Below are 12,157 nucleotides of genomic sequence, written 5' to 3' on the forward strand. Positions count from 1 at the left end.
TGTGACTACGTTAATCATAAGTTGGGAATCATACAAGGCCTTAATCTCGTCGTGCACGCTGCTTAATTCCCCCCAATACCATAGTCAGCTAAAGCAGACTTTCATATCATCTGTTTTTGTTTTGTCTTGTTTTGTTTTAAGTGCCTGCACTTTCAGGGCGATGCGTTCAAATAAAGATCAGGTTGTAATCTATACTCAAGGGAGATGCTCTTGGCCAAGTGACAGCCCCTAAGCTTCGAATAGTTCTTTCCAGGCCTGTTGATGGGCTAGGCTGGACTGTCCACACCTTTGTCCTGTCATCCTTGATGCTAGCCATGACTGTTCTCCACAAACATGTAGCGCTTGGGAGGAAAGAGAGCAAAGCTTTCTGCCCCGATCCAGAGAACTTTGGTTCCCTTGGGCCCCTGTTCTAACCAGCTGAGTTGAAGCATCACAGATGATCTTCAAAGAACAGGCTCCCATTCATTTAATGTCAAAGCCCTACAGGGTATGAAAAGTAGTCACCTTGGGTCTTGCCATTGCAAATTAACACCCACTTTACTCCTTTTAATTTAATCCAATGCAGCAAGTATTTATTTATTGTCAACTGGGCAGTGATCAGGGCACTGACCCTGTGGAAATGTTGTCCCCTGTTCCCTATTTGAGTTTCTTTTTCTGAAGATTGTCTGCTCTTGATTCTTCCTGTCTCTCCTCTCTGATTTCAGTTCTTGTCTCGTCTTCTTTTTTCTCCTTATCCATCCTCAACACTGGCCCCGAACTAACATTTGCTTAGTTAATCCACCCCTAAAGGATAGATATGGATATGGACATATTAAAAAATAAAACTGTCTGCCAAAAAAGGTTAATTCAATCGAAAGGACGTAACCGCTCTTGTTTTTTGAAACGATGGAGAAAGTAAATGGTGATTTTGTGTCTTCTTAATTTGGAAGAACTAAAAGTTTGCAACATCTAAAAACACAGCCCTTTTGCAGGTGGATATGTGTGGTAAAACAGCCATCTTTAGTTTGCTGTTCATTACTTTTATATGAACTTTGATGGAACCAGTTGCAGTAATTTTCATGTTTTGGGGTTCTTCTGGTTCTGAGAACTGCCTTTTCAGGACCTGATGGATCTCTGAGTGTGGGCTGTGAAATTCATATTACACTTGTAGCTTTTGTAAGTTTGTTCCAAGATACAGGTTTTCAGTGCCAATTTTCCTGTTGAATACATGTCACAGTTTTTGTAAAAACAAACAAACAACAAAAAATAGGCACACACAAAAATATATAGTCGTTCCTCTGACGTCTGACACTTGGCAGTTTGACAGATATTTTCAGTGTCACGGTGCCATGTTTACTTCAAAAGATAACATTCATCCATGCCTTCATTCATACCTTGGGTTCTAGAATCATCTAAATTGGAGAACAGGGGTTAGCAGACTTTCGCTTAAAAAGCCAGAAAGTAAAGAGTTTAGAGTTTGCAGTCCAAGAGGCAAAATGGAGGCTACTAAAGCAGAGGTAAGTAGTCATATAGCCATTTAAAATATAACCATTCCTAGATCATAGACAGTAAAAAGTAAACAACAATAACAGCAAAACCAGACGGCTGCCTAGATTTGGCCTGCTTGTCAGAGGTAACAGACCCCTGCACTAGAGGATCTTATCCAGTTCTAACGCGCTTCCACATCACTTAGGGATCCTCTTAAAAGTACAGGTTCGGATTCAGGATGTCTGGGATGGAATGCGGATTCTGCATCCCTAACAAGCTCACAGGGGATGCAAATGAGGATGGTCCATGAGCCACGTTTTGAATAGAGAGGATTATATTGTAAACTCCTAGGAAGGCAGAATTCTTTTTCTTGTCTTATCATCAGTGCCTAGTGTGGTGTCAGGTTTCATAGCAGACTAATACATTTGAAAAAGAAAGAGGGAGAAAGGGAAGAAGGGAGGAAGAATTCCAGCTTAAAAAAAATCTAGGCACAAGTCTCTCTGGTGATTTCTGAACATCTAATGAAGATGAAGGAAATACTTAAAGCGTCTAAGCACTTGTAACTCACATAGTCATATCACTATTAAAAATATAAGAGTAAAATATGGAGCTTGCAATTTCTAGAAAATCAGGCAGGTCACCACTTCTTCAAAACTAGGATATGCGTGTTCTTGCTACTTATTACTTCATCTGTTACTCCTAACAGGTGCTAATGTGATTGTCTGTAAGCCAGACAACTGGGATTTTTTTTTTAAGCAGAAAATATTTTAATTACACAGGTGTGTCCAAATTTTGCACACTAAGTAGAAGACATTGGAAGAAGAATGACGAATTCTTAAGCATCGTAAGATTAGTAGAGTTAACAACCAGACAATTAACAAGTTAAAATAAAAAAGTGTGAATCACACACAGATGTTACTTTCCAGAAACGCTGCTTACAAAGGTAATTGCTTACAAATCTGAGAGTTTACAGCAGGTATCACAGGGTTTCAAATTTTAAGGGTGTGTATATGTTCAAAGTCTTAAGAATATCCAAGGGATGTATGCCTAATTACCTGAAATTGAAGCTACTCTACTTGAAACACTTGCTGAAGGGAAGATCTTTTATTTCATCTTCTCTGTGGGCTGGTAGGGGGGGAAAAATCAACAACAACTAACAGCAAAAACCTTTAATGTTGGATACGTAGATTTGCAAAATGTGACTTAGCATCAGAAGTGTGAAGTTGTTTGATGATTGTTAGCAGTATTCTAAGGAATCGGCCCTCATTCTGGAAGAATGGCACAAGACACCTGGTAAAATGGCCCCGGACATTTCTTTAGACATTTTCTAAGTACTTATATTAACTTAAGAGAAGGAATTAGGGGAAAAGTGGAATTCGAGATAAATATGCCTGGATGAGAAACTAGGCAGATACCAGAGAAAGGGATTGAGCAACAAATTGCAGCAGCAAATTCCAAACAAGTTTGGCAGGACAATCCAACAAGACAGAACAAAATTATTCAAGCGTCTGTTAAGATGCAGTTTTTAGTTCATTTCATCGGGAAGGAAACTGATCTTTCTTCCTCTTAATTTATGAACTACACCATCTCTATTCTGGGTTTAACTCCCAGCTCTAACACTTAGAGCCACGTGGCCTTGGTCAAGTCTCATAAACTCTGTTTCAGTTTCTTCATGTATAAAATGGCCCCAAACTATCCTCTTTTCAGGGTTGTAGGAGGGAGGGTTAAATTAGAGTCACTTAAGGTCAGTCGTGTCTCTACAGCGTCTGGCACGTAGCAAGACCTCAGTAAGTATTATTATTTGGTGAGCAACAAGACTGGGTATCTGGAGATTTTTTGAAAGGTAGGTTTTATTATTATTTAGGTACAGTAAGACCAGCATATCAGAAGACAACTGCCATCGCAAAGACAGTTTGCAATTCTCAACAGATCTCGAGAACAGGACACCCAGTGCCATGGAGGGGAGGGCATTTGGGGAAGCACCAGGGTCAGTCAGGAAGCAGAGGGAGAGAGTGAAACTGGACAAGAGCCTTTATTGTGGTTTCTTTAGGAAGCAACAGGTGAGGCAGGGTGAGCAGACATAGGATTGGCTTGTCTGAATAAATTCGGCAGGCTCTGGACAGAAGGGCCTTCCCCTAGTTGTCTGGTACCTGGCCCTGGGGTGATTAAGGCAGAGGGATGGTGGCCAGGAATTGAGAGCCCAATAAAGAAAGGGATTGGAGTCTAGGTTCAGGATTGGTTGATTTACATTTGAAAGGCTCAGGTGAACTGTTTGTCGTCTCTAGGAACTGACTAATTCTGGGAGGGGCAGTCCCTCCAAGGTCAGCAAGGCCCAGATGTCAAAGCATCAGAATACAGAAAAACTAAAGACATGGTTAATACAGGAGAGAACCAAGCAGAGACTTCTGAAGTTTAAAAATATATACTTTGAGCTGGGACGAAGTGAGAGAGTGGCGTGGACATATATACACTACCAAGTGTAAAATAGATAGCTAGTGGGAAGCAGCCGCATAGCACAGGGAGATCAGCTCTGTGCTTTGTGACCACCTAGAGGGGTGGGATAGGGAGGGTGGGAGGGAGACGCAAGAGGGAGGAGATATGGGGATATATGTATACGTATAGCTGATTCACTTTGTTATAAAGTAGAAACTAACACACCATTGCAAAGCAATTATACCCCAATAAAGATCTTAAAAAAAAAAAAAAAAAAAGAAGGAAAAATATATATATATACACTTTGGGACTTTATGGATGAGGAGAGCGAAAATTGGATGAGAAGAACTGTAAAGAAGGGGATAATCAGAAACATTTTCAAAACACCTGGGACGACAAGGTACCACATCCGGTCAGTATCCATGGAGATTGGTTCTGGGACCCGCTATGGATGCCAAAATCCTCAGACGCTCGAGTCCCTTATATAAAATGGCATAGAATTTGCATGTAACCAATGTACATCCTCCCATATACTTTAAATCATTTCTAGATTAGGTATAATACCTAATACAGCGTAAATGCTATATAAGTAGTTGTAAATACAATGTAAATGCTAAGTAAATAGTTGCCAGCATGCAGCAAATTCAAGTTTTGCTATTTGGAACTTTCTGGGACTTTTTTTTTTTTTCAAATATTTTTGATCCACTGTTGGTTGAATCTGCGGATGTGGAACCCACAGATATGGAGAGCTGACCATATTGAGAAAAGAACAGAGAAGCCAGACCAGCAAATACAGTTTTCAGCTGGAAAAAAGCACAGCTTAGAAAGGAGGCTGGAGAATTCCCTGGTGGTCCAATGGTTAGGACCCCGTGCTTTCACTGCCAGAGGCACAGGTTAGATCCCTGGTCGGGGAACTAAGATCCTGCAAGCTGCGCTGTGCGGCCAAAAAGAAAAAAAAAAAAAAAAAAAAAAAGGAGGCTGAAGGTGAGAGAAACCAAATCAGTCTTTTTGTTCTTCAACAAGTTAAGAGGTGGCCTCAGTCCCACTCTTAATTGTGGCTGCAGAAGCCCTTAGTTTAGATGGAATCACTTGATAGATGGTGCCAGTGCCCGGCTTATAACCCTCTAATGGCTTCCCACTACACCGACTTAAAAATGTCCGAACTCCTTATTGTGGTCAGCAGGACCTTCCTCGTCTGACCCTTCCTACATCTGCTGCATCACCAACTTCCTCCAGCTTCTCAGCTCCCAGTCTCACTGTCCTTTCTGTGCCTTGAATACACCAAATTCATGCATTCCCTCCTCGGGACCTTCACCTCCGTCTCCTCTGTTCTGGTGTGCTATTCCTTCTGAGCTTTTTGTGGCTGATTGCTTTTTCTCATTCAGATCTCCGCTTAATTGTCACCTCTGAAGAGAGATTTTCTTTAGCTTCCCAGCCTACAGAAGCCATCTTGTCTAATTCTCTACACTGTGCTTATTACTATTACTCTCTGTTATTTTGTTGTTTATTTATTTGCTTCTTGTCTGTATTTCTCTAGTATAGTTTAAGTTCTAGGAAAGCAGGGACCTGGGGCATGTTTACTGCTATAGTACCAGGGCCTAGAAGTGTGCCCAGGATATAACCAGGGACTCAGCATTCATTGAGTGAATGATCTACCTAAAGACACATTGTTCTTCACTCTGCCTCCAGCTTAAGGACAGTTTCCTAAAGGGGCTCTGAAAATTACAAAGGAAACAGTGCATGGACTCTGGCCCCAGTAGGCTTCTGGGCTCCATGTTTCTTTAATTTCATGTAAATTTCTCTAAGTAAATATTCCTTAAAAGTGAATAAAATTTTATTTCGCTTTAACAAGAGAATATAAAAGTTAAAAAGGTCACCATAGTAATAGACTAATCTCAATTACCAGGGCAGCCTCTGAAACCCTCACTCCCACCTAATCTCATTCGGTGCATACGCAGCTTACCGTGTGATTTCCAACACAGCTAAATGAAATTATAAAGCAGTGTTAAATTTATTAATCATTTAATTAGCTAAATGTTCCTGCAAGTACTCGCGAGATGAATGGCATGTCATTTTCTAATGCAATTTGCCTCTCAGGCAGCCAGGGTCAGAAAGGGAAACTCCTGGCATCTCGAATGAGCTTTTTATATCACACCTTTTATTAAGAGACAGTGGTGATACCATGATCGTATTTGAGACTTGTACACAAGACCCGGGCGCTCGGGTGATGGAAGGGAAAAAAAAAAAAAGGACTCTCCATCTCACCCAGGTTACAAAGAGGAGGGGCCGGGTGGTTGATGAGTTCCTCAGAGATTGCCTCTCTCTGTGTCTCCTTGCAGGGCAAATCTTTTCATATTTAACAAGCCACTGAGCAGAGCAGAGCAAAAGATAGCAGCCAGTATTAAACGCGTGCTCAATCTAGTTTTATTTCTTTAAATTTACTCAGTCGAGAAAAATTTGTGGAGTGCAAATTCTCCTCATGCTAGGTGACTTTTTAATCCTTCTCCTCGTTGAGTCAGGATTTATTTCTCCCTCCCAGCCCTCCAGGCTTTGCTTGTCATCTTGGGGGTGGATGCTACACTTGCTCTTTGAAGAGGGTCCGCTCAGGAGGGGCGTTCGGACTCCTAGCATCGGGACGCGTACCTGGGGAGCTTTGGGATTTGGGGCTGGCTTTGACCCGTCATTATTTCTGACTGCAAAAGCTGTGACAAGCGGCTGCTGCCAGCTGCTTTGTAAGTCTCTTCCCATTTGCGGCGAGAGAACTGGCATTGAGAACATTGTCTAAATTCACTTGGCAAAGGAGTTGTTGGAGTGGGGGCCCTACCCCCGAGGCCAGGAACATCCAAATGAGCACGAGGCTGTTTGTTCAAGATGGAAGCTGTCAGTTCTGAGAACCTCAGCGGGAGGAGTGTCTTCCCCCCCCCCCCAATATTTATTTATTTATTTGGCTGTGTCGGGTCTTAGTTGCGGCACTCGGGATCTTTCTTGCAGCACGCGGGCGGGCTCTAGAGTGTGCGGGCTCAGTAGTTGCGGCGCTCAGGCTCTCTAGTTGCAGCGCGTGGGCTTCAGAGTGCGCGTGCTCAGTAGTTGAGGCACGCGGGCTCTAGAGTGCACGGGCTTAGATTGAACCCACATCTCCTGCATCGGAAGGCGGATTGTTAACCACTGGACCACCAGGGAAGTCCCAGGAGGAGTGTCTTGATTCATGGATGTCTCTGGTTCGCAGAGCCACCAGGCAGGGGCAAGCTCTTCCCCGTCAAGCAAGGGGGACACGATGGGACACAATGAGTACAAGTCTGAGGACTGGTTTTTGGTCCCAGTTCCCCCTGCTGTTGGCTGCAGCTCCCTGGGCAAGTCACATCACCTCCAGCCCCATGATTCCATCATCTGTAAAATCAGGGTCGGATGAATACTCCACACTGATATCAGTAATAGCTACTCAAAGGATTGTCGTCAGGATTAAAGGAAACTGTGTACTTGAAACAGTTATATAAATTCTAAACTGACATAGAGCCACTGTGGAAGTATTTTTTTTTTTTTGGTTTTATTTTAATTATTTTTTTCTTTCAAGAGCAATAACTTTGGGTCAGGTAGATGGATATATCAAACTTGGCTCTTCAGTTACTTCGCATATGATCCTGAGCAAGATATTTAGCTTCTCTGAGCCTTGGTTTCCTTAGTAATGAAATGGGAATAATAATAGTGCAGATTAGAGAAAAAAATGTGTATGTGCGTATATGTATGTGTGTGTGTAGATATACATATACATATCTATACATACATAAATAATATACAATACAGATACATGTTCAAATATAGCCTGTTACCTAATCTAGTTTGATAAAGGTGTCTGCTGCTGGTATTACACTGCCATTACTATTTTTATTACTATGATTGTGTCAACATTGCAGGTAAAGGGCACCACTTCCCCCCTCTTCCAAAAGACATCTGTGTATTATTTAACATTGACCTCATTAAACAGATTTGCCAAGTATAGGTAGAGGCAATTCTGGACTCACTTCCAGGATGCAAGGAAAAGAGGTAGAAATATGGCGTGGAGTTTAAGAGCCTTGCTGGTGGGGTGAAGCATCGCTCCTTTCAAATCCTCCCTCCATCCTGTATAAGCTAAATGACCTTGAACGAATCAGTTAGCTTGCTAAGCCTCAGTTTCTTTATCTCTAAGATGAAGGTCATTACAGCGCCTCCCTCCCACTCAAGGTTGTTATAAGGATGACACGGGAAGCCCAGAGCATAAGCTTGCCACATACAGTAAACAGCCAACGAATACTGGCTCAACAGAGAGTGAAAGAGAGAGAAACAGAAATGAAAAAGTTTCTGAGCAAGTTACATCTAGATTCTTCACTTTTCACAAATGCTTCTTCTACCACCTCCCTGGCTTATCTTGCAACTGTCCCTTTAGGTAGGATGCCCTGGGCCTTCATTTTCCCTCCCAGGCCCCAAAAAGGCCAGCCAAAGCCTGGAGATGTGACTTGACCTGTACAAAATGTCTTAATAAGTTGGCAGGAGCCAGGGCCAGAGGCAGGACACCTGTCTCCTATACTTGTCCTTTTTTTGGGGGGAGGGGGGGCAGCTTTAAGTCATCAGTGATTTTTGAGTTGGTCACTGGTTCACCCCACAAACTCTCCCGATCTCTTGTTGAGTGTTCCTACCTATTAACCAAGGTGTCTGATCTTACACAATTGTTTTCATGGACTGAAAGGCGTTTTTGTTTCTGTCGTTGGGTTGATGAAATGCTGGTATGAGTTACATTCGATAAACCCTCATGGAGGGCTTCCTATGTGACAGGTGCAGGGGCTCCCAGGAGGAACTTTCTTCCTGGAAGTGCAGTTTCCTGTCTTGGAAGTTTTGGGGCCAATGCCGTGCAGAGCAGAGTAACGTGCACAGGTGCACGGATTGTACTACTGCCCTTCACCCTTGCTTGTCTCTCTCAAGTTCAGGGCCTTCCTCTGGAGCCCACATATAAGACACTAACTCTCAAGCTATCTCAGTAGCACTGGTGTTCCCCTAATGGGCAGCATTGATGGCAAACACGGGGAGGCATGGATGGCCTCAGTTATCACTGGCCTTTGTGAAACAGGGATACCCTTGGGGTTGAGATCCTGGAACACAGGACACAAGAGCAGACCTAGGGAGGCGTGACGTTCGCCCTTGTAATTTCTCCAGGCCATGCCAAGGCCTTGTATCCTCAGCTATCGTGAGTCCCCATTAAGAAACTCAAGAGTTCACGAAAAGGGCACCCTGCCTACCAGCTGCACTCGAGGCCATGCTGGGGGAGCTGGCTCTAAGCCCTGGCAGGGTCTGGGGGTCCTTCCTTGACCTTCTGCAAAGCAGGTCTCCTCAGAGAGCTGTGGAGTGAAGGCACAGGTACTGCTTTCTGCCTCCTGTTTCTCTGCCATTCATCTCAGGATCCACCTTCCCAGCCTCCGGGAAAAGAATGTTTTCTCCCAGAAAAAGTGCTTATGGGCAGATCTGGTTATTACTTACGGTTTAAAGACAGCACCTTTCAACAGTCACACGCACGTCCTCTTTCAGGCATTTATCCAAACACGCGCGCAGGACGAGGCCTCTTTCCAAAAGCAGTATTTGTTGACAGGCGTTACAGTATGTGTGTACGAGCCGGGTCTCTGTGTGCATTCCCTTGGAGCTGTTATATATTCCATGAGAGACACGTGTATACAAACCCGGGAAGGAGAGATCGGGGGAGAGAGAAGGAAGGAGGAGGGAAGACAGTAAGAGAAAGAGTTAGCAAGGAAGAGACCAGAGAAAGAGAAAATAAATCAACACAGCAGACTGTGAAATATCTTAGATGCTTTGGCATCTGTCTGGATTCAGCTGTGCTGGATGCTGTCTGGGTGATCTCGAGAAAGACCATTCATGTCTCTCTGAGCTTCAGTTTCCTCCTTTGTAAAATGGGAACAATCGTTAAGGCACCTAATTTATAGGGTTGCTTGGAGCCCTGCGAGAGATAAGCATACAAAGAACTTCGGACAATGCCCGGCGTACAGTCAGTAATCAATAAATATTAATCATGTTATTAAAGAGAGAGAAAGAAGGGGGCGGTGAACAGAGGAAAAGGAAGGTAAGGGAGAGAATGTAGTGTGAAAAATAAAAGAAAGGGAAAGAGAAGAGAGAAGAAAGGTACCAGTCCGGCTGTCTAGAGCGACTCTGTTTTGCTTTTTCTAGCCCGACCCACGTTTTCCTCTCTAGGTCCTTGTAGGCATGGTTTACATGCAAACAGTGAGACGCATAAGCTAAACACAGACTTTAGGCACATACACAATAGGCAGGCTTCATCCCATTCACACATTCCGTTTGGCAAATAAAAGCATTTCCTCAGTGCAACTTTATGGCCCAGAAGCCAAACTACAAAAACTACAATACTGTCTTCTATTTTATAGCAAAATAGAAGCCAGTACTTTTATTTCTCTTTCACAAGTTTGGGGCCAAAGCAACGGAGGAGTGCCAGTGTCTGAGTGCCCTCACGTTACCCCGGGGTTGTTTGGGGTTTTTTTTTCCCCCTTCCACCATGTTAAATATTTCTGGTTAACCAGTTAAAACGGGGAGATGGCCGTGATTGCTTTTCGATTGCCACTTCCACATTGAGTGAATTTTATAACAAGAAGCCATTTTCCCCCCCTCCAGGCTGCCCTTGTGCCTGCCTCTCTGACTTTGAGGTCCTCATTATTGTGGGTTTAAATGAAGGATGTTCATTCAGGCAGGGACGGGGTGGGGCTCTGGGGGAGGCCACCAGGCATCAGAGCTGTTATCAGGCCCTTCTATCAGGACAAGTGACAGGCGTCCGGAGCAAGAATGCAGAGCTCATGGTGGAGACCTCCAGCTGACACCAAAGGTGGCTCCCCTCACTCTAACCTTGAAAGGGAAAGTTCCCACTTTATTAAAATGAATTTCAAAAGGGCCGCTCTGACAGCTGCATAATTAAATATTGGAGTGTCAGCGATAATTTATTCCACTCGCATGTGGTGGTCAAATCCTTTTCACTAGAGGGTCAGCAAGCATGGTGACAGAGGCAAGGAGACAGGGGATTGTGGGTCCTTTGTCATTTATGTAGCCACAGCCCTGAAATCGGAGACTCATAAAACATACAAATACACACGCGTACACACACACATGCACACAAACACACACACCCCAGAGAGGGAAAAAAATGTGCACGATGATACCCTATTGTGATTCTCCCAGTAAAACTCTCTAGTTCAAATCTGCTACGCGTTCATTAGGAATAGTACTTGAGACGCCCAAGACCCATGCGTATAGACTTTTAACCTATATTTGAGGGGCTCTGTGGGCGCCATAGCTGTTTCTGGAGTACCGGTCATCCCAGGCTCCCTCTAAGATCTCTTCCTCCAGTGAACTTGATAAAGAAGGTGATGACAGCAATGAAAGTGGATAGAACTGCTGGGACATAAACTTCTGTGCAACAGTTACAATGCTAGTGACTCTCTATACTTAGTGTAAGCGCTTTGGTATCCACTCACCCTATCCAATCAACAACAGTGAATGTAGGATTGCGGAGTTAACTTCCTGTGTGTGTGTGTGTGTGTGTGTGTGTGTGTGTGTGTGTGTGTGTGTGTGTGTGTGTGTGGTGTGTGTGTTACTGGGAGAAGTTTGCCCTTTTCAAGAAGGTGTAGTAGAAAGAACACGGGCTTTGGAGCCAGACCCAGGATGCTTTCTCATGATTAATGCAGCTAAATTTCCCCCCACAGGCAGTGGCATACTGCTTCATAAATGCCTTTAAAAAATACGGAAAACAGAGCCGGAGTGAATTCAGTATAGACCTTCTCGGGATGTTTCTTCTTTGTTTATGTTGGTGTTTTGCTTTGTTTTGTTTCACCTGGGGAGCAGTCGTGTTCTTTTCCCTCTTTGGTAGTTCAGGGCTTCCTGGGGCTCAGTGTCCAGAAGATGCTGCCCTTGGCGTGTCTGTACAGAGAACCAGCACCCGAGCCCAGTCTATCATTTCTTATTTGACCCTGTCCTGTTTACTCTGTCAGGGTAAAAGCGCAGGCCAAGCTCGGCTAGTCACTGTATTACTTTGTCACAGGCAGGCTTGGCTACTCCGAGTCAGCCTGAACAAATGACATCCCTCACTCTGTCGCTGAACCGGGAACAGGGTTATAACTCAGTCTGAGCACCGGTCCCTCTTCTATTACCTTCATAACCAAGGTCATACTAATCAACTCAATTACCAGTCCTCTTGGACATTTTCCTAATGTTTTCT

General features: G+C 43.9%; 1 protein-coding gene across 2 annotated transcripts in view; it reads left to right on the forward strand.

Annotated features, from left to right (window-relative positions):
• Positions 1 to 12,157, forward strand: part of WWOX (WW domain containing oxidoreductase) — a 969,100-nt gene that overhangs the window by 909,217 nt on the left and 47,726 nt on the right. The gene's annotated exons all lie outside the window — the stretch shown is intronic.

This window comes from Balaenoptera physalus (genome assembly GCF_965194825.1).
Source record: "Balaenoptera physalus genome assembly, chromosome: 19".
Taxonomy (NCBI): Eukaryota; Metazoa; Chordata; class Mammalia; order Artiodactyla; family Balaenopteridae; genus Balaenoptera; species Balaenoptera physalus.